We start from the raw sequence: 24,123 nt of genomic DNA, 5'->3' as shown, positions 1-24,123 counted from the left end.
AATGACAAATTACAGCTAGTTCGGTAAAAAATTGTAGCTAAAATTCTCAAAATACCGAAAATCGGGAGGTACCGATATATGGGGGCTATACCAAAACATGGACCTATGTTGACGATGTTTCGTGGAGATGTTTCATGACCACTGAGAACCTCCAATGTCAAATTGCAGCTATTTCGGTTAAAAATTGTGGTTAAAATTCTCAAAATACCGAAAATCGGGAGGTACCGTTATATGGGGACTATACCAAAACATGGACCTATGCCCATATCCTTTGGGATAAAAGTTTGTTGATCAATAGGAACCCTAAGTGCCAAACTATAGCTAATTCGGTCTGCAAATGTGGCAAAGAACGTCAAAATACCTCAAATCCGGAGGTACCGTTATATGGGGGCTATCCCAAATAGTGGACCGATATAGCCCATCTTCGAACTTGACCTGCCTATGGAAAAAAGACCCTCGGATTCAGCACTCTATCTCAATTATTGCGGATGCTAGAGTGATTACAACAGACGGACGGACGGACAGACGGACATGGCTAGATCGTCTTAGAATTTTATCCTGATCAAGAATATATATACTTTATAGGGTCGCAAATGATTAGTTCGATGTGTTACAAACGGAATGACAAACTTAATATACCCTCCATACTATGGTGGAGGGTATAAAAATAATTAAACATGTATTTAAAAATCGATCCGTCCATTTTTTTTTTTTGGTTTTTTATCATCTTTATCATCTAAAAAATGTATTTACTGAAAAGTTAAAAATAAAAAAATTGCTGTTGTGATCTTTTGCATGTGGTTCTTCCGTTTAAATTGTAGATTGTTGCTATTACTTTACCTTAACTGACCTTGAGACATTTGTGGTTTGGGGCAAAGCTTATATTGACAACCGAACTGATTAGCCAAGTAAATTCAAAGAATAAGTCAGTTTAACTTTTACAGCCCCAAATTACACACAAAAGAATTAAAGTTATTGAATGAATGGTTGCATGCAAAAAGGCAACGACAACAGACAGAATGAACATAATTTATGAAGTTTGTGATTTCCACTGAGTACACTTTAATTTCAGCTTTGCAAGTTCTCCAATTTTTTGTCTTTGTCCATGAACCTGGTTTGCAAAATATTTTCTTTTCTTCTTTTGTGTTTACTACTCTTCTCTGTTTTATGTTTGCAAACTCATTATGAATTATACTTGTTGTTGTCCTTTTGAATAAACTACATGCACTCACACACACAAGGTCATGAAGTTGCAAATATTTTGTGGGTTTTCGAAGCACTCAGTCTTGTTTTATACCAAAATAAGGAATATTTAATGTTTATTTAAATGTAATATTAAATAAATATATTTTAATCAAAAATGGATACTTATTATGAATAGTATGTGTATGTTTATAGAGTGGGTGACATAGGGGATGGAAGATACCAAGGAACGGTCCTGACCGGCTTTAACATGGCAAAGCCCAGGCTTTATCTTGGTCCCTCTTTCATCTCAAGTGGACACTGACCTCCCCGTAGAGTCACCTGGGGAGCTGCCTTTAACACCCGTTAAAGGTAGTGAGCTAACATGTGCCGCGCGTTCACCCATAAGAACGGTAAAAACTTGGGTCTGGGCGTCGGGTTAGTAACACTCCACTAGAAAAATCACTCCCCTACAAAATCGGGTAAAAATTTTGTATTTCAAGATCATCACCAATTAAAATAGTGATCTATTCTGATGTGAAACCAACCTTCGCACCAAATTTCGTGACGATCGGTCCATAATTGCGGCCTGGAGTTTGATTACAATTTATAATGGACAGACGGACGGACGTACACACATCGCTGTATCGCTTTATCTCGTCGATATATGAAAAATGATATACCACATTGTGGGTCTACGACGAATATTTCGCGGTGTTACATGAATTTTTAGAAAAAAAAAAAACAAACTTATAATACCCTTCCCACATTGTGGAGTAGGGTATAATGACAGCGTTTTTGCTATAGGCAGCACTTAGCGACTCCTTTTTTTGATCGCTAACTTACTGAAAAATATTGTAAATTACCGAAGTTATAAGTAATTTAATTTTATTGATTTTTTCGGTAACGCAAAAAAATTAGTTGGAGTATATAGAAATTGCAATAAATTATTTAAAAACGTGTGACTCCTTTTATTTTCTTTCTTTGATATACAAAATCACCGGCCCCTACGGATTGTAATAATATATTTAAATTCCATTGTCTTATTCGAAGGCTATAACATTTTTATAAAACAATACCTTACTTGGTTTTGATGACAAGGTAAAGTCAGTTGCTGATGTTCATAGAAATGGCTAAAATATATGCACCATATTGAGATGAGTGCAATTGAATTCTGAAGATATATCTCAAAACGTATGAGGTTCATGTCCCATGGACTCTGAAATCAATATGTGTACATAGGCTATGACGTTTATATCCTTTAAAAAAAACTATTCATAAATATACACCAATTTTAGACAAGTTTTAGATTACCAAAATACACAGGTAATGTAACCTAAATTACTCTGAAGGAGTAAAAATAAGAAGTAAATTTTGTAGTCAGGAAAGCTGCTTAATATGACATAGCTTAATATGAATTCGTTTACCTTATATGTCAGTAAACGTCCGATATTAATGATTTTAACTTGCAAAAGTAAGTGTTTTTGTGACTACTCGGTAATCCGGACAATTCGATAATCCGTATCATCGAGACTATACTAAGCTTGTACGATTTTAAATTCTTAGTGAAATTGATAACACCTACACCAATTTCGCATTCCTCATCTTAAACAAAAATACATAAGTTACACTTTAAAATTTCGTTCCCTTTCATGACAAGTTTAAATCCTTTTTTCTTTTTTGTTTTTCAAATAAATCTGAATTTCTATTTTGTTTATATCAGACTACTAAATAAAATTTCCATTAAGTCGTAGATATATGTTTTTGTTTTGTTTGGGGGTTTTTGCACTTTCACAGCGGCAGCATTTGTTTGCAATTTATCATTGTCAACGAAATCCGTATGTGTCCGTATTTGTTATTCACTTTTAAGGCGACAATTGCTTGCTATACATTCTCCTCGCCTCTTTCAATGCGTAAAAGATTTGCTGACACATTGTGAAGTGTTGATAAAATAAAACCAACGATTTCATTAGCATAAGTAATAATTGCGAAAAATTGTTTACTTTTGTTGAAGATTACGGAAAAAAAAAACATAAAGGTTGGTCTATCACCCTTGGCGAAACGAGAATATTTGCATGCCTTGAAACCTTTAGAGATCCACGTTTGATGGCTTTGATGGTCCTTTAAGAAAAATCATCTTTGATGGTCCTTTAAAAATCTACTTTTGATGGCTTTGATGGTAATTTAAAAATCTACTTTTGATGGCTTTGATGTTAATTTAAAAATCCAAGATAATGGCTATGATGTTCCTCTAAAAAATCCACGTTTGATGGCTCTGATGATCCTGCAAAAAATCCACGTTTGATAGCTTTGATGGTCCTTTAAAAAATCCACGTTTGATGGCTTTGATGATCCTGTAAAAAATCTACGTCTGATAGCTTCGATGGTCCTTTAAAAAATCCACGTTTGGTGGTCCTTTTAACAAGTCATCTTTGATGGTCCTTTTAACAAGTCATCTTTGATGGTCCTTTACGTTTGATGTCTTTGATTGTCCTCTAAAAAATCCACGTTTGATGGTCCTATAAAAATTCCACGTTTGATGAATTTGACAGTTCTTTAAAGAAATCCACGGCCGTGGCCCTTGCGGCACTGATTCTTTTACATATACGCTAGTAAGTCGGTATCCGCCCACGAATACGAACATCCTTCCTTCATCTCATAGAAAAAATATAATTCCAAACAAGTATTCTCACTGTTGTTATACCCTATACCACAATGTGAAAAGGGTCTTATAAGTATGTTTTACCGAAAATGCATGTGGCACTGCGAAATATTCGTCGTAGTCCCCCCATGTGGTATATCATTTATCAAGTCTTGAGGAAATAAAGCGATCAAGCCATGTCTGTTCAAACCATGATGGTAATTACAATGATTACAAAATTAATGTAATTGTTCAAAATATTGATTGTTTTTATATTACCAGTTAAGATTTTGACATGTACTCCAACAGCACTCCAAAGTGGAAATTTTCTTCTCGTAAGTTACCGAAAAAATGTTCGCACATTAAATACTTTTTATTTTAACAAATTTTTGGAAATGTTAACACGCTTATCTCTTTTTGGAAAATGTATGCCGCTGCCTGTAGAGATGTACAAACTGATTTATGTACTTGTAGGGATCTCTAACAATTGCTAATAAACTGTAGCGAACGGAGTGCCTTTTTCACGACACTTTTTGGACTTCATCTGGATGCTGTTAAATTGTGAGGAATTGGAGTGCCTTTTTCACGACTCCTTTGAACTGCATCCGGATGTTGTTAAACTGTGATAATTGGGTGTGATTCTGTGGATTGCATCCAAATGCGGTTAAAATGTGAGGAATGGAATGCATTTTTCACGACTCCGTTTGAACTGCATCAAACCATGCCATGTAAGAACTAGTCCACGTTGCACTACTTCCAATTTATTTTGCTGGGAAGTTATTTTTGGCAAAAGTTCATGTGATATACCATTCTTTATATTTTTGGACGGGATAAAGCGATTTTGTGATGTGTGCACGTCCGTCCGGCCGCCTGTCCATTATAAATTGTAATCAAACTACAGGCCGAAATTATGGAGAAGAAGCTTGCAAATTGAGATGATGATCAGATAATATTTAAAGGGTTAAATGGACCACAACATTTGTGTGAAAATTGTGAAGATTTTTAATATACAGCTTTAATCTTTATTTCTGGAAGACACATTCCGGGTAATTAAGCTATACTGGGAAAGGAACTATTGACCTCTCTATTGATGCCAATTGTGTTGGTGTACAATTGTGGACGCTGGAGGTCGCAATTGCAGCGCAATAGTCATGAAATTTTGCACGAGGTAAGAGTTTAGGTAGAAAAAGATGCCTGCAATTTTAGATAATGATCTGATATTATTTAGCGGGTGAAATGCACCATTACTTTTGTATGAAAAATATAAAAGTTTTATTTTTCGTCCATATTTGAATTCTTGTAGGGCATACACCGCCAAAGTATCCAACATATGGAAAAAGAACTAATGACTTTTCCCCTGATCTAAATGGCAAAAATATGTCTGCTAGATAACGGGTCTGATGCCTAATATATAATGGGATTTGTGTAGAGAACCACATTTTCCTCCCATGCTACAAATTGTCCCTATCATGACAGAGAAAGTCCAGCTTTTGCATTATTGCATATTATGCATTAATTTTCCAATTGGATTTTTTATAGATATATTGCAGCATGGGTGGCTTCGCCACCTTTTTTGCAAAATGTTCTCGATGTCGCTACCGTTAAAGTTTTTTTTAAGTATTAATTTTGGTGAAGGCAAAAGCAACCAATTTTAACCAACCAATTTTAATAAAATATGTCGTGGATGTACATTGACAATCAATTTTTGGGATAAATCGGAGTCAGCTTCCATAACGCTAACCTTTTTAAAACTCTGTTTCCCCAAGTCGCGAGTAGTGTGTTGGTTTCTTAACTAAAAAAGAAACGATCCACAGAAAACGCAAATTAATCCGCGATATTTTCAAAAATATTTTTCGCATTTTTTATTTTTGCAGTTTCCGCCGTTCTAGTGGATGGATTTTCACAATCTATGATTTATATGATCCGGAACTAAAATATCGTGGGGTACCAGCACACTCAAAAGAATATTGTAAATACTGTACCCAAAAAATATGTTTTTTAGAAAAAAATATTGCACTAAATGTTGGCTTTGGCAGTAAATTACTGTGATGCTGTGTGGACTACATAGTCAACATACATGTCAAATTATGCGTAATCGCGAGTACTTCAATCCTACTATTGGCTTTTTGAAATACCCGAATGCGCGCCCCAGTTGAATCAAAAATAGAAAAAAACACCTAAAATCTAAATGTCAGCACCATTAAAAGGTGAATGCAGTATAAATGTTTATATAAGAAGTGTAATCTTCACTTTGTATTCTTCTATTTCTACTTTGGACAGATGTCCGTCATTTGAATGGTTTAACCAGCAATCAAATAGCAACGTACAAAACCTCGTTAGCTTCAACGTGTTTTACCTATTGTCATTCATTTAGGCGGTCATAACTTCCACGCAAATTATTTGTTTGTTTGTAAAATTTTTGAGCTTTGTTCAAAAACACTTAATTTGATCAAGTCATAGTTACTGGTAAACTACAATAGTTCGCGTATTACACTGTGCAACATTTTTGAAGTGATCTTGTGCAAACAATTCGAACTGAGGATTTTTTGAAAGTACAGACCCAAACGACAAGAAACCCTAGTTGGGTTTTGTTGTGTCAGATCAAGCTCGGATTTTATGGCCCCAACTAATCTATTTAACCATATTGAGTTTTTAAAAAAATTCGGGGCTATATCTCTGAAACCACTGCGAATCTTCTTCTGACCTCTGAAGCAAATTTGTAGATAAGGACGATAATAAAATATTTGGAGAAATAATGAACTCGAAAAACTACACTGATTGCCTCAAATTTCAAAATATATACAAAATTCCACAATTTTTATACATTTCGCACCGTATCTCTAAAACCGTACATTTTATTTGAACATATTCCCTGGAATGTAATACACAACTCTTCAGAACATGTCATTATTGTAAAATGCCTCTATGTCGTTGTTTTCAGTACATTTTGCAAAGACGATTTAATAAAAATGTCAATAACGTAGTGAAATCTGAAATGCGAGAATAAACTTTTGGTGTGTACTGTGTTTGAAATACGTGTTGTAAAAGATATGATGCAAAATACAGCTGAAACAACATGAAGTATGCATTTTAGAGTTTCAGAATGTTCTAAAGAATTGTTGAGAACTTTATTTGGAAGATTTTTGCAAAAGGTTACTCGGTTCAACTCCCAATAGTTTAGCCGATACGGACCAAAATTTCAGCAATTACGTAAAATTTTCTATATTTTATAGATTTTGATGCCCTAGATGAATTTTTTCTTATGTGGGTTTTCTACAATATTGCTAAAGACAGCAAGACCAAATTCATATTCGTTTCTGAGATAAAGTCCTGATATATGCAAAAAAGTGTAGATTTAGCCCGGTTTAGATGAGGCCATAAAATCCGAACTGGATCTGACAGGACAAAACCCTACTAGGGTTTTTGTAGTCTGAATATGTACTTTCAAAAAATGCATACTAGAAGTTGTTTGCATTTTCAGTGTTGCATAATGTTATAATAGTGCAAACCTTGGCTTCATGGAAACTAAATTTTTTGCCTTTCCCTCATATATAAATGTATATCACCCTGAAAAGCACAAAACCGTGTGCATTGTCGAGATTAAGTATGGCACAAGTGCACAATTTTTGGACGATAGATCTTCAATAATTTCACAATTTTCCCTTTGACAATTTTTATATAGCATTTGTAGTGTTCAATAAATTGGAGAAGTGTCATTGTAACTGGGAATATTGTTATTCCAAAAATGTACCTGATATTCAAAGAAAATTTTATGATGTAGCAGAAAGGGCTAAACAATGTAAAATTGCCAATTTTAGAATATTTAATAGAAATGTATGATATATGTAATGTTGCCTGGGAAGGCAACATCAATTTTTGAACCCTTCAGAAATGTTGGGGAAATTTTCTGAGTATTTCAGTCATGTAAAACTTCTCTACAAGTGGTATCTTAGGACACGCCTCTCGCACTCGGTTTTTTTATTGGAATATTGTTTTTTCAAACATTTCTAATGATTTGTTATCATTTTGTCGTTATAGTAGAACAATGTAAACTTTGTGTACGAATAGGTTGAATACAAAGACATAAATACAACTAAGACTAGACAAAATGCATGCAACAAAAAAATGTTTACGAAACTTTGTATAGAAACATTACCCTTAACAGGTTGCAGTTAATTCAAAATCGCAACCAAGGAGGAACATTTCTTGTAATGGTATCAGAAACGAAACTTATGAATTCAAGGATCTATTCAAGAATAATTCTATGTCAATTGGATCGGTAAATTCGGTTAAATACGTAAAAATTTATAAAAGAAAAAAATGTTATATCACCATATCGTGATATAACATTATGTTAAATTCAAAAGCCATTCACTGAAGAATGATAGCAAAAAAATGTCTTATCTTGTTGTATTTATGTCTTTGTTGAATATATCAGCACTAGCTTGAATTATTATATGTTGCATTTATATTTAAAATATTTAAAAATTCTATATGCGAAATTTATGACCAACCACTTTGTTTTTTGACAACAAACTAAAACGAAACCAACCTCTTGCTGTTAGATATATACAAAATGTGGTTGTTGTGCGAAGGGAAATTTGTTTCCGACATATCGCTCAATACGAAATCGGAAGAAAAACATTGGTATATGCGATGGGAAATTTACTTCCGACATTCTCTCCGAAATCAGAACGAAATCTGACCGAATTCCCCAACGAAGAATCGTATAGAAATCGGAACAAAATCTGAACGATCTTGCTTCCGAAATTGTTCAGATGTGTCGGGTATGTATGTGCTATATTTCTGATATGTTTTCGTGTATATCAACTTATGTATGTATGACATGACGGCTAAAATATATCGCAACCATATAAAAAAATCCGTAGAAAAAGGGCCCAGAGGTAGTAGTGTAGGGTATCACATGATCGGTTCGTCTGACTATAGCCCTCACTTACTTGTTTTTATACCCTATACCACAATGTGGAAAAGGGTATTATAAGTTTGTTTTGGTAAAAATTCATGTGACACCGCGAAATATTCGTCGGAGACCCCCAATGTGGTATACCAATCTTCATATCTCGACGAGATAAAGCGATTTTGAGATGTGTGTCCGTCCGTCCGTCCGTATGTCCATTATAAATTGTAAACACGCTCCAGGTCGCAATTATGGACCGATCGTCACGAAATTTTGTATGGAGGTCGGGCTCAGATCATTCTTATTGGTGATGATCGTGAAATATTTAGCGGGTGAAATGGACCAAAAACATAATATTTATCCAATTTTCTAGCGGCTCTGTAGGTCTCAATAATAGTCCGATCAACGCGTAATTTTAAATAAGGTAAGAGTATATCACAAAGGAGAAGCTTGCAATTTGAGATGGCGATCGGATAATATTTAGAGGGTTAAATGGACCAAAACTACTGTGTGAAAATTTTGAAAATTTTTAATATACAGCTTACATCTTAATTCCTCGAAGTGACATTCCGGACAAGTGAGATATACTTGAAAGTGGAACGCTTGACCTTTCAATTGATGCCAATTATGTTAGTGTGCATGATCAGATAACAGAGTTACAGCATAATATATTCCGTTATTTGTATGTAGTGTAATAATAAACTCGCTAGAAGTCGCAATTCTACATCAATAGTCACGAAATTTTGCACCGGGTAAGAGTATAGGTCGAAAAAGATGCCTACAATTTTGAATGATGATCTGATATTCTTTAGCGGGTGAAATGAACCATTACTTTTGTATGGAAAATATAAAAATTTTATTTTTGGTCGATATTTTAATTCTTTGAGGACATATGTATATATTTCGCAAAATAGCCTACATATGGGGAAAAAACTACTGACCTTTCCTCTGATGTAAATTGCAATAAGGTGTTTGCTAGATAACGGGCCTACTGCCTAATATATAATGGGTTCTGTGTAGAGAACCACATTTTTATCCCATGCTACATATTGTCTCTCCAAAAGTTTATGTAACACCACGAAATATTCGTCCTAGACCCCTTATTTGGTATGCCAAAATTCATATCTCGACGAGATAAAGCGATTTAGCTATGTGTGTACGTCCATTAAAAATTGTAAACAAACTTAAGACCGCAATTATGGACCGATTGTAACGAATTTTGTAAGGAGGTTGGGTTCGGGCCAGAATAGAAATGATTAGTTTTTGGTGATGATCGTGAAATGTTCAGGGGATGAAATGGACCAAAAACAAAATTTTAACCAATTTTGTAGCGGCTCTATAGGTCAAGATAATAACCCGCAAAATTTTAAACAAAGTTTGAGTTTATGATGAAGAAGAAGCGTACAAAGAAACGTGAAGATCAGATAATACTTAGCGGGTTAAATGGACTGAAACTTTTGTGTGAAATTGGTAAAAATTTCAATAACGTAGCGTTTAAACAACGGAAGTAGTAGTACTACATAAGTGGGTTTCATTACATTTTAGTTTGTGTGAACTAAATTTTCCTTTCCTGCTACAAAAATGTCTTTGTCATGCTAGATAAGTTTTTGGTTTTGGTCATAAGTATTATACATTACATCTCTGATATATGATAAATAAATTTTCACAATCATTGAAAAGAAGTTCCGTGGAGAGCGATTGTCCAGGGATAGTGGTGTAGGGTATCCCATGGGCGGCTCCGTCCGACTATAGACTTTTCTTACTTGTTTTTATTATTATTCTAATTATAAAGAAATCCAAAACAGTTCAACATAAACCCTTTCAAAACAGCTGATGACTTTTCGTAACAGATGAACTCATTTACTCATTGCGCAAGATCTACAAAAAAGTTATATAAAGTGCTGTCGTTAGCCTCAATAGTTATTTTTGTTGCTGCTGTTTTTTAACTCCATCGGAGGAGAAATGCGTCTTTTTTGGCAAATGCTCCCTGACTATTAATATCAGTGGAGAAATTGTGGGGCATAGCTGACATAGCCGACCTCCATACAAAATTTCATGTGATATTAGCTACAGCACACAGTTAACGTTATTTGAAATAATTTTCATGCGAATACTTAACCGCATCCAGTCAGTCAGCCAGCAGGCTAGCTAGCTCAATGCAGTTTATGGTTTATCCGGCGAAAGAATAAACGAGCAGCAATTAAAAATTAAAGTGATTCTATTGATGGTGGTTAAAATTTCCTTTGTGGTTTTGTTTTTTCTCGTTACAGCATAAAACAATGGTAGCATAATCCTGTTTCTTTCCTGCTAGCATAATCGTTAATCCTTTTCATACAGGATTTGCATCAATTTCATTAATAATTAAAAAATACTTGAGCTGACTGGTGGAATATGATGCGCCGTGGTGTTGCCGGAAAAATGCATATTCAAGGGAAATCCCACTGTTAACGTATAATTAAGAATTCCTCCAACATCATGGTTGGTCTACAAAAATAAACAATAACAGGAACAATTGTTGCTACCAGGGTTGCGGAGTCGAACCATTTTTGATTCGACTCCAGAGTCGATTTTTTCACGACTCCAAAATTAATAAAATGTCCACAACATTAATTGTTTACTATATGTTGAACCATATCTGTTAGTTTTATACTAAGACCTCCAATAAATCGTTTCCGCTGTATCTTCCATCGAAAAGTAGCAAAAGCATACAAGTTATGATGTTTAATTCGTACGGGTATACTTGTATACCGTCAGATTATCAATTTCAAATGAAGATAAGTGAAACTGTAGTTAGGTTCGGCTGGGAGCGAATTTGTATACCCTTCTCCATGAGATAATATTTAGACTTTCACGATATGTGGGATGTAATAGTAATAAATTTATTTGATTTTTGTTTCCCATGAATATATTCACTTTGAACATTCACCCTAAAGAAGTAATTATAATTCGATTGTCGTGGAAATTGGCATTTGTTTGAACAAATTTAGAGGATTAATTAGAGTTCACGTCATGCTTTTTGTAAACAAAATAGACATGACTCATCTAAAAAATATGTTATTGATAAATATAAAAAAACATTTTGCCCTGATTCGAAGTCGAGATATTTTTTCGACTCAAACTCCGACTCCAGCAAAATTGCTCGACTCCGACTCCAAAACCCTGGTTGCTACATCAGCACTATCATGTAGAGCAGGTATACTTGTCCAGACACATTTCTAGTCATGTGTTTGTATAGTTTTCCAACTTAAAAGTGTCATGTGTTGCTTCCAGCAGTTAACACTTTGAGAAACATTTTGTTGATACAATTGTAGCGATTCATTGTTCAAAGTTAGAAGTACTGTAGTTGTATTTATTGGCATACACAGTGGAACTTTGTGATATTCCATATACATATATGGGTAGATTTTAAAAGAATATTTTTTCAATGGTTTTCAGTAGTATAGGCACGGATTTTTAAAGAATATTTTACAACGATTTTTGTTCAAAGTTAGAAGTACTGTAGTTGTATTTATTGGCAATGTGGCATTCCATATATACGAGTGGATTTTAAATGAATATTTTTTCAATGATTTTCAGTACTATAGGCTCGGATTTTAAAGAATATTTTACCACGATTTTTGACACTATAGGCTTGGATATTTAAACAATATTTCTTCAACGATTTTCCGTAAAGTAGACTTGGTTTCTTAAAGAATATTTTTTTCATACTAAAAGAGTCGATTTTTAAAGAATATTTTTTTCAAAGATTTTCTGTACTGTAAGCGTGGATTTTTAAAGATTATTTTAGGGATTTTCGGTAATGTAAACATGGATTTTCAAAAAAAAAAAAAAGTAATAATAATATTATATTTTTGTGTTTATTTCAGCTTAAGTCCATATTTTGTTGTAATTCAATTGTTTGAATAACAACAAAATATTTTAAAGTGGATATGAAATTGATTAGTTGCGGGCGAAGGGTAGGGAATACTATAGTTTCAGTTGTCACCAAACAACTTCATCAGTTCCCTTTTTCGCCGACTCTGTATCGATAAACAGGTCAATAAAGCCATCTAGCAAATTAAACAAAATGAGAAATTTGCTGTATGGCCCTAAAGCTGTTTACCCTACAATTTGAGTCGAACTAAAGAATTTTATATCCACCACTGTTTTTATGTTGTCTTTGCTTCGCAAAGAATACGAACATAGGAATGTTGCTTCAATAAGCGGGGGTAAAAACAACAAGAAAGTTGTTTTTGCATTACGCATTAGTCAACAAGGCCGTGCTGATGCCTATTATTGTTGTTGGGGTTTTTTATTGTTGGACTGCAGAATTTTACATCTTTGTGTTTATTTCAGCTTAAGTCCATATTTTGTTGTAATTCAATTGTTTGAATAACAACAAAATATTTTAAAGTGGATATGAAATTGATTAGTTGCGGGCGAAGGGCAATAATAGGCATCAGCACGGCCTTGTTGACTAATGCGTAATGCAAAAACAACTTTCTTGTTGTTTTTACCCCCGCTTATTGAAGCAACATTCCTATGTTCGTATTCTTTGCGAAGCAAAGACGACATAAAAACAGTGGTGGATATAAAATTCTTTAGTTCGACTCAAATTGTAGGGTAAACAGCTTTAGGGCCATACAGCAAATTTCTCATTTTGTTTAATGTGCTAGATGGCTTTATTGACCTGTTTATCGATACAGAGTCGGCGAAAAAGGGAACTGATGAAGTTGTTTGGTGACAACTGAAACTATAGTATTCCCTACCCTTCGCCCGCAACTAATCAATTTCATATCCACTTTAAAATATTTTGTTGTTATTCAAACAATTGAATTACAACAAAATATGGACTTAAGCTGAAATAAACACAAAAAGGGAACTGATGAAGTTGTTCGGTGACAACTGAAACTATAGTATTCCCTACCCTTCGCCCGCAACTAATCAATTTCATATCCACTTTAAAATATTTTGTTGTTATTCAAACAATTGAATTACAACAAAATATGGACTTAAGCTGAAATAAACACAAAGATGTAAAATTCTGCAGTCCAACAATAAAAAACGCCAACAACAATAATAGGCATCAGCACGGCCTTGTTGACTAATGCGTAATGCAAAAACAACTTTCTTGTTGTTTTTACCCCCACTTATTGAAGCAACATCCCTATGTTCGTATTCTTTGCGAAGCAAAGACGACATAAAAACAGTGGTGGATATAAAATTCTTTAGTTCGACTCAAATTGTAGGGTAAACAGCTTTAGGGCCATACAGCAAATTTCTCATTTTGTTTAATTTGCTAGATGGCTTTATTGACCTGTTTATCGATACAGAGTCGGCGAAAAAGGAAACTGATAAAGTTGTTTGGTGACAACTGAAACTATAGTATTCCCTACCCTTCGTGCGCAACTAATCAATTTCATATCCACTTTAAAATATTTTGTTGTTATTCAAACAACTGAATTACAACAAAATATGGACTTAAGCTGAAATAAACACAAAGATGTAAAATTCTGCAGTCCAACAATAAAAAACGCCAACAACAAAAAATAATAATAAATAAAATATTTTTTTCAACAATGTTCGCTACTGTAGGTGTGGTTTTTTAAAGAATATTTTTTCAACAATTTTCGCTAAAGTAGGCGTGGATTTTTAAAGAATATTTTTCAATTTTTTATTTTTCTATTATAGGCGTAGATTGTTGATGAATATTTGTTCAACAGTTTTCAACAGTCCCTACTATAAACAAGTGGGAAAAGCGTTAAGTTCGGTCGGGCCGAACTTTTTATACCCTCCACCACAAATTTCAGGTAATTCGGTGGATTAATGTGGCCACAACCTTCAAAATACCGAAAATCGGAAGTAACCGTTCTAAGGGGGCTGTATGATGGCGCTGACCTATACCTACAAATTTCTGGGGGGAAGTTTTTTACCCCCAACGAAGACTAAATACCAAATTTCAAAACCTTCAAAATACCGAAAATCGGAGGTATCGTCCTATGGGGGCTATATCAAAACGTGGACCTATATAAACATTTTATGGTAGACATGTTTCTACGCCTCTGGAAACACAAAATACAAAGTTGCAACCGATTCTGTTGTCAAATGGGACTAATACATTCAAAATATATTAAAATGACGCGTACTTTATATGGGGCGTTATATGGGGGCTATACCAAAACGTGGACCTATATTAACCAACTTTGGTAGGAAAGTTTTTTGGCCTCTGGAGACACAAAATACCAAATTGCAACCAATTCGGTGGTAAAATGGGACAAATATCTTAAAAATTCCTTAAAACGACGACGCGTCACGCGTCATTTTGTATGGGGACTATACGAAAGCGTGGACCTACATAGCCCGCTTTCAATACCAAAAGTCCTACGTACAGATAATAGATTTTCCCAAAATTTCATCCACCGTCAATCGGTTCGGACGCTATAGTGATTTCCACAGACGGACAGACAGACAGACGGACAGACGGACGGACATGGCTATATCGATGTATATTTTATGTCGGTAGAAATAACTAACAATGAATAGAAATTCAATTTTGCATGCAAACAAATTTATAAATCCCAAAATTATTCACATTCAATTACACAGCAAAGAAGATAGTATAATTCAGCTGTGCTAACGGTAACACGAGTTTCCTTCAAAATACGTGGAATCTGTAGGTATCGTAATATGGGGCTATACAAAATCAATTTTAGTATACTAACTTCTGAGTTTTGAAAAAGTTTGAGAATTATTTTTTCAGATTTGTAATTTTAGTTGAAGCCGGCAGGGGTTTTTGGAACTTCTGGACTATTATCTCAGGAAGTATGACTTACCCCTGAAAAGGGACCACAATAGGGACCGAGAAAAGAACCTTCTTCAAAAAAACATAATCAAATAGATCCGATACGCGTCCTCAAACTGCACTTTTCCCAAATTTTGTGTGGGAGGTACTCGAAGGACGGACCGATATAGTCCATATTCCAACCTGACACATGACTGGATGAAATAACACGATGTGAAAAGTTTCGACCAATCTGCTGAAAATAATTCAAAACGATTCGAGAGGACTCTTAAATTTCCCTTTTCCGAATTTTGTGTGAAGGTGTAGACCGGCATAGTCTTAGCAGATCTATATCTAAAAGGAATAATTATATATGGAAAGTTTGGAGCAAATCGATTGCTCACTTCACCAGTTATCGTTCACACAATTTTGAACTTTTTTGAGGGAGGTGTGGACCGACATAGCCTACATTCGAACTTAAACAAAGTTTGGGCAAAATATTACGATGTACAAAATTTGGTTCTAATCGGTAGATCCGTTTGAGGGTTATCGTGCGCACCAGCCAGCTAGACATTAAGAGAGACAGATGAACGGACAGGGTTAAATAGACTCCAAATTGTCTAAAACGAATTCCGTCCAAACATGCCTGGGGTCTAAAACCAATATTTCGATGAAACATATCTTTGGTCGTATATTGTTTGTATCCCCTTTACCCTAAATCCTGAGGTAAAAAATAGGTGGCGAGACAACCCCATGTTGCAATATTTGTATAAAAAATCCAATTCGACAACTGAACTGAAAATTGCTCTGTCATGATAGAGACAATTTGTAGCATGGGAGAAAATTGTTGTTCTCTACACAAAACCCATTATATATTAGGCAGTAGGCCCGTTATCTAGCAGACACATTATTGCAATTTGCATCAGGGGAAAGGTCAGTAGTTATTATTCCATATGTAGGCTACTTTGCCGGTATATGCCCTCCAGGAATTAAAATATAGACCAAAAACAAAATTGTTATATTTTTCATACAAAAGTAATGGTCTATGTCACCCCCTAAATAATATCAGATCATCATGCAAAATTATAGACATTTTCTTCTAAACTCTTACCTCGTGCAAAATTTCGTGACTATTGAGCTATAATTGCGACCTATACAGTGTAAATTACTACACTACAAACAAAAAACTGGATATATTAGGCCGTATCTCTGTTATCTGATCACGTACATCAACGAATTCGACATCAGTGCAAAGCTCAAGAGATCGTCTTCCAAATATAACTCACGAGAGAAGAATGTGTCTTTCAGGAAGAAAGATATAAGCTGTATATTAATATTTTTGACAATTTTTACACAAAAGTTCTGGTCCATTTAAGCATCTAAATATTATCTGATCGGCATCTCAAATTGCAAGCTACTTCTTTGTCATATACTCTATCCATATTTAAAATTGCGCGTTGATCGGACTGTTATTGCGACCTACAGAGCCCCTACAAAATTGGACAAAAATTATGTTTTTGGTCCATTTCACCCTCTAAATATTTCTCGATCATCACCAATAAGAATAGGGATCTATTCTGGCCTGAACCCGACCTCCATACAAAATTTCGTGACGATCGGTCCATAATTGCGGCCTGGAGCGTGTTTACAATTTATAATGGACAGACGGACGGACGGACGTACACACATCTCAAAATCGCTTTATCTCGTCGAGATATGAAGTTGGTATACCACATTGGGGGTCTCCGACGAATATTTTGCGGTGTTACATGAATTTTTACCAAAACAAACTTATAATACCCTTTCCACATTGTGGTGTAGGGTATAAAAACAGCTCCACAGCCGACATGTCTGATGAGCCTCTACCAAAGACGAAACATGTCACATAGTTGTGGTTGTGTGGGTTCGAATCTTCGGCTTTCTTTTTTCAATTGATATATCATAGGTCATTAAGCTCGATTCTAACTAAAAATTAATTGAAATTAATACTAAAAATTAAAAGGCAAAATTTTCAAAAAAAATATATTTCAACTGCAAAAAATATGTTTTCAAGAATTTTCGCTGTTGCATTTTTAAAAAATATTTTTTCAACAATTTTCGCTTTGGCAGGAGTGGATTTTTCAAAAAATATCTTTTTCAACAATTATCGCTACTGAAGGAGTGGATTAAAAAAAAATTTTTTCAACAATTTTCGCTAATATATTTTTTCAACAATTTTCGCTACTATATTTTTTAACAATTTTCAGTACTGCAGGCGCAGATTTTTAAAAAAAAATATTTTTTCAAAAATTTTGGCTACTATATTCTTGCAACAATTTTCGCTGCTATATATTTGTTAACAATTTTCGGTACTGCAGGCTTGAGTTTTTCTAAAAATATATTTTTCAACAATTTTCGCTACTGTAGGTGTGGATTTTTAGAAAAAATATTTTTTCAAAAATTTTCGCTACTGTAGGCGTGGATCAAAAAAATATTTTTTGAAAAATTTTTGCTACTATATTTTTATACCCTACACCACAATGTGGAAAGGGTATTATAAGTTTGTTTTGGTAAAAGTGCATGTAACACCGCGAAATATTCGTCGGATACCCCCAATGTGGTATACCAATCTTCATATCTCGACGAGATAAAGCGATTTTGAGATATGTGTCCGTCCGTCCGTGTGTCCGTCTGTCCATTATAAATTGTAATCAAACTCCAGGCCGCAATTATGGACCGATGGTCACGAAATTTGGTATGGATGTCGGTTTCACATCAGAATAGATGGTGATGATCGTGAAATGTTTAGCGGGTGAAATGGACCAAAAACATAATTTTTATCCGATTTTGTAGCTGCTCTGTAGGTCGCAATAATAGTCCGATCGCCTCGAAATTTTAAATAAGGTAAGAGTATATGACAAAGAAGATGCTTGCAATTTGAGATCGCGATCAGATAATAATTAGAGGGTTAAATGGACCACAACTTGTGTGGAAATTGTGAAAATTTTTAATATACAGCTTATATCTTTTTTCCTGGAAGAGACATTCCGGGCAAGTAAGCTTTACTTGGAAGAGGAACGCTTGACCTTTCTATTGATTACTTTTGTATAAAAAATAAAAAAAATATTTTAGGTCTATATTTTATTTCCTGGAGGACATATCTGACAAAGTAGACTACATATGGAAAAATAACTACTGACTTTTCCTTCTGATACAAATTGCAATCACGTGTCTGCTAGATAACGGGCCTACTGCTTAATATATAATGTGTTTTGTATAGAAAACCACATTTTCCTATTCCCAGTTTTTGCATTATTGCACATTTCATGGAGCCCTACCTAACGTTTTAATTGTACAATTGGATTTTTATGCATACATTGCAGCATGGGTCACTTTGCCACCTTTTTGCAAAACGATTCCCCAGCCAGGCAAAATCAAATTTTCAACGGTGGCAAAATATCCTTCAGTAAGGTTTGCGACATTTTCTGAGTATTTCAGCCATATAAAACTTCTCTACAAGTGCTGTGTTAGGGCACGCCGTTCGGACTCGGAGATAAGCTGTGGGTCCCATATCATTGAGCGAATATGAATCGGGGTACACTCACTCATTGATATGAGATAAGTCTCCCTTGTCCCTTCTGAGATGTATGTGAAACAATACGGTACCAGAAAGTTATTTCTTACAATAGTTTATTTGTTCCATAAAGAAAATTTTATTTGTGAAAAGCTAATTCTCAGTGGTAAAGGTGTAGGGTATCACATGGTCGGCCCCGCCCGACTATAGCCTTGGCTTATTTGTTTTAACAATTTTCGGTACTGTAGACGTGGATCAAAAAATATTTTTTGAACAATTTTTGCTACTATATTTTTTTAACAATTTTCGCTAATGTAGGCGTGGATTTTTAAAAAAATATTTTTTCAATAATATTCGCTGCTGTAGGCGTGGATTTAAAAAAATATCAACAATTTTCACTACTGTATGCGTTGATTTAAAAAATAAAAATATTAGATTAAAAAAAATATGTTTTTAACAATTTTCGCTACTGCAACTACTACTACTACTTCAATAATGTTTGCAACTGTAGGCGTGGATTATAAAAAAATATTAATTTAAAAAATAAAAATAATTAAAAAAATATTTTTTCAACAGTTTTCGCTACTGTAGGCGTGGATTTAAAAAAAAAATATTTTTTTTTAACAATTTTCGCTACTGCAGGCGTTGATTTAAAAAAACTATATTTTTTCAATAATTTTTGCAACTGTAGGCGTGGATTAAAAGAAAATATTAATTTAAAAAATAAAAATAATTAAAAAAATATTTTTTCAACAGTTTTCGCTACTGTAGGCGTGGATTTAAAAAAAAAAAATATTTTTTTCAACAATTTTCCCTTCTGTATCGTGGATTTAAAAAAAACATTTTTTCGACAATTTTCGCTAATGTAGGCATGTTTTTTAAAAATATTTTGTCGCTACTGTATGCATGGATTTTTAAAGAAGGGTTTTTTCGTTACTATTTGCATGGATTTTAAATAATATTTTTACAAAAATATATATTCCATTGCCTATTATCTGACATTAAGTACTTTGTATACTACTGTATTCGTTCATCAATACCGCGGTGGTGTAAACCACAGAGATCTCAAAAACTCTCTGATTTGCAACGGCAGCAGTATTATTGTTGTCAAATACGCTTGCAGGGGAACATAAAATTCTGGAATGATACGAAACGATGGCTGTGAGTGACACTTTAACAACTAACAAAAGACACATAACGATAACCATGACAACAATATCGCCTTAACGAGCTAAAGTCTTGAATAAACTGCGGTTTCGATGATGCGCTTCCTATAGCCTGTTATGCATTTGAGTTATGGTTGGATTCGGATGCCCCGCAGAATGTAAACACTAATGAATTTATGTAAGCACATACGAGTACATTGGTATATATGTGTATATTATGGACAACTTTACGGTATGTTATATCTTAGGAAATGAAACGCATACATGTGAACCATGTCTTCTCCACTTGTGGTTATGAGGTTTAAATTTGTGATGTAATTCCAAAGTCTTTAGATTTGCTCCATATCCTGAGAAGATTATGAAAAAAATCATTGTGGCTTTCCTTTGGCTGACAGCATAGTTGAAGGTAAGTGGTTGAAGAAAAGGAAACTAGGAAGAATTTATACAGGTAAAGGGATATATCATAAGTTCCAAAATTAATAAATTACAAATGCGAGTAAAAATTAATTTTAGAAGAAAACGTTTTAGTTACATTTTCAGTTTTCCGAGTCAGTTGGAGATATGTTTATTACCCTATCAATATTTGGTAGCAATTTTAATATTAGCTCTTCTATTAAATGATAATTCGGAACAGCATGGCTAAAATGCTCGGGATTTGTAGCAAATAAAAAGTGTGCCTAAAGTTGATGTTGTTTTAATTTATTGTATTTTTGGTTTTAGTTAGCTACTAGTTCTATTTAGCTAATACTAAATACTTCGGAACTAACCCATTCTCAACCGTAAAAACCATAATGGGGGAGAGAGTGTTTTCCAACGATGAAGTGGAAAAACGTTTAGTAGGACAGAGGTCATGGTGTAAAATTAAAAAAACAAACATACTATATCAAAATTCAAAAAAGAGAACAAGGAAGAAGATTAACCATCACTGAATATTTCTGCGCTTTCTGGAAGAAGACTTCAAGAGTTCTTTAAGATGTCTTCTATCTAAAGAAGATCTAAACTAGTATTCTCTCTATAGAAGAACTTTAACGGTGTTCTGAAGATGTCTTTTGAGTATAGATAGAAGTACTCAAAAGGGCTTCTCTCTATAAAAACTTAGGAAGACGTTTGTCTATAGAAAACAATAAGATGCCTATTGTTCCTAGAATACATCAAGAGGCCGTTTCTATAGAAGATTTCAAGGAGTTTTTTGCCTATATAAAATTTAAAGCGATTTTCTTTCTATATAGAACCTCAACAGATCTATTGTCTATAGATAATCTCAAGATAACTCTTTTCTTCAGGGATCCCCTGCCTATAGAAGGCATCTTCTTTACATAGAAGAACACAAGATGTCTTCTGTAATGGCATAACTCAAGAGGTTTTTTGTCAATAGAAAATCTCAAGAGGTCTTCTCTTTATAGAAGATTTTAAGCAGTCTTCTGTCTACAGAAAACCTCAAGGGATTTTCCGTCTAAAAATACCTCAAAAGGTAATCTGTCTACAGAGAATCTTGAAATGTCTTCTGTCTATACAAACCTTGCCTAAAGAAGACTTTAAAAGGTCTTCTGTCTATACAAGACCTCAAGAAATAATCTTTCTTGAAGATTTCCATGGACAGGAGGCCTTTTGAGCCATTTTAGAGACGTGACCAACGACAACTTCTGCCTATAGCAGCAGTCTTCTTTATATAAAAGACCTCAAAATATTTCTGTAATGCTAGACCTCAAGAGGTCAACAGGAGGCCTCAAGAGGCCTCTGTCTATAGACAATGCAACGATATCTTCCGTCTACAGAAACCTCAAGAGGTATCTTGCCTACGGCAAACAGAATACCTCTTGGGGCCTTCAATAAACACAAGACATCTTAACATTTTCTATGGACAGAGTACTTCTCGAGGCATTCTATAGGCAGAACATGTCATATGGGTGTCTACAGACAGATAGCTTCTTAAAGTCTTCTATAGAAAGGTCTTGTAGATAAACAAGACCACTTGAGTTCTTCTAAACACAGAAGACATCTTATAGTTTTCTATAGATGAAAAGTCTGTTGTGATCTTCTATAGACGAAAGACCTCTTGAGGATTTTTTAAATAGAAGACCCTTGAAATCTTCTATAGAAAGAAGGCCCTTTGAGGTCTTCTACAAATAGAAGATATATTGAGGTTTTCTATGCAAAAAGACATCTTAAGGCTTTGTGTATATAGAAGGCCTCTTGAGGTTTTCTACGGACCGAAGACCCCCTGATGCCTTCTATAGAAACAAGACGTCCTTGAGGGCATCTTTAGACAATACACCTAAGGTCTTCTGTAGATAGAAGACATTTTGAGGTCTTACGTAGACGGAAGTCTTGCTGATGTCTCCTTTAGACGGAAGACTTCTTAGGTCTTCTATAGACAGAACATTTCTTGAGGTTTTCTATAGACATACCCCTTAAAGGCTTCACTATAAAGGAAAAAGATAAACGGAAGTCTTCTTGAAGTTTTATGCAGACAGATGGTTTCTTGAGATATTGTACGGACAGAATACCTCCTTAGGTTTTCTGTCTATAGAAGACCTTAAGGGTTATTCTGTATATAGAGAACCTCAAGAAGTCTTCTGTAAATAGAAGGCCTTACGAAGTCTTCGGGCTATAAAAGGCCTGAAGATGTCTTAAGCCCTTAGAAGACTTCAAGAGGTTTTATGTTTATGGAATACCTCAAGAACTCTTCTATTTTTAGAAGACCTCGTAACGTGTTCTGTTTCTAGCAGGCCTTTTGAGGTCTCCTTTAAATATTAGAAAGCATGACACACTAAAACAGATTCGAGATATTCTGTCTAAGGGATATCTTAAAGGACTTCCTCTGTCTAAAGAAGAAATTAAGAGGTATTTTTCTTATAAAAAACCGCAAAAAGTTATCTTTTAATAGAAGATCTCAAGGGGTCTTCTTCCATAGAATGAATCTCCAAGAGGTCTTCGGTTCGTAGAAGATATCAATAAGTGTTTTGTGCATAGCAGAGCTCGAGAGGTCTTCTATTTGTAGAATAACTGAAGAGTTCTTTTGTCTATATAGAGTCTCAAGAGTCATTCTAACTACTGGGAACCTCCAGAGGTGCTCCTTTTACAGAAATCTTTAGAGATTTCTTCCAATAGAAGATTTCCAGATGTCTCAATAGGACTCATTTTTATAAAATGATGTCTTCTGTATATAGAGACCTCGAGAGGTCTTCTCTCTTTGGAAAACAATAAGAGCCCTCAAGAGGACCATAGAAGACCTTACAAGGTTTTTTACCTTTGGAATACCTCAAGAGGTCTTCTGTCTTAAGAGAAAATTGTTATTTGATGACCCTTGATCGACAACCAATGGCAATCGCTGAGGCATCCGTTGGGATAAGCCTTGCCAATGATCGCTAAACTAAGATCATCTGAAGCCATCCGTCAAGAAACTTTCCTGGTTCGGTTTCGCCTCGAAATGTTTGTTTGAAGTTCTGATTCAGGAGACTTTTATTCCCCGGTTGGTAGATGTTCTACTGTCCATGCTCACGTCACCGAGAATTATGCCAGAATTTTGTCCGACAATAAAGCGTACGCCATCTATATATGGACCAGTTGTGATAATGTCGTCATCTTCGCAGCAGATTACTGTTGCTAAAAATATGTCATACTCTTCACAATCTTTGTTTGTAAATTAAGTTTAGGGAGACTGGGGATATTCATTCTGAGAATAACATTATTATGTTTTCACTTTCAACAATTGTTTTCCGCAATTTCTTCTTTTCACAATTTATAAACCTATTTAAAACAACTTTCACTGAAACACTTTGATTTTCATTTCCTGAAAATTGAAATTTTATTCGTACATATTTAGATTCTGGTTGCTCACTTTACTCGCCAATTTGTATGACATACATACACACACACTTATCACTACCACCATTTTGCTCA

The sequence above is a fragment of the Musca autumnalis genome, unplaced genomic scaffold (assembly GCF_047663935.1).
Source record: "Musca autumnalis isolate F117 unplaced genomic scaffold, ASM4766393v1 scaffold_1, whole genome shotgun sequence".
NCBI lineage: Eukaryota > Metazoa > Arthropoda > Insecta > Diptera > Muscidae > Musca > Musca autumnalis.
Note: the sequence above shows the minus strand (reverse complement) of the source record.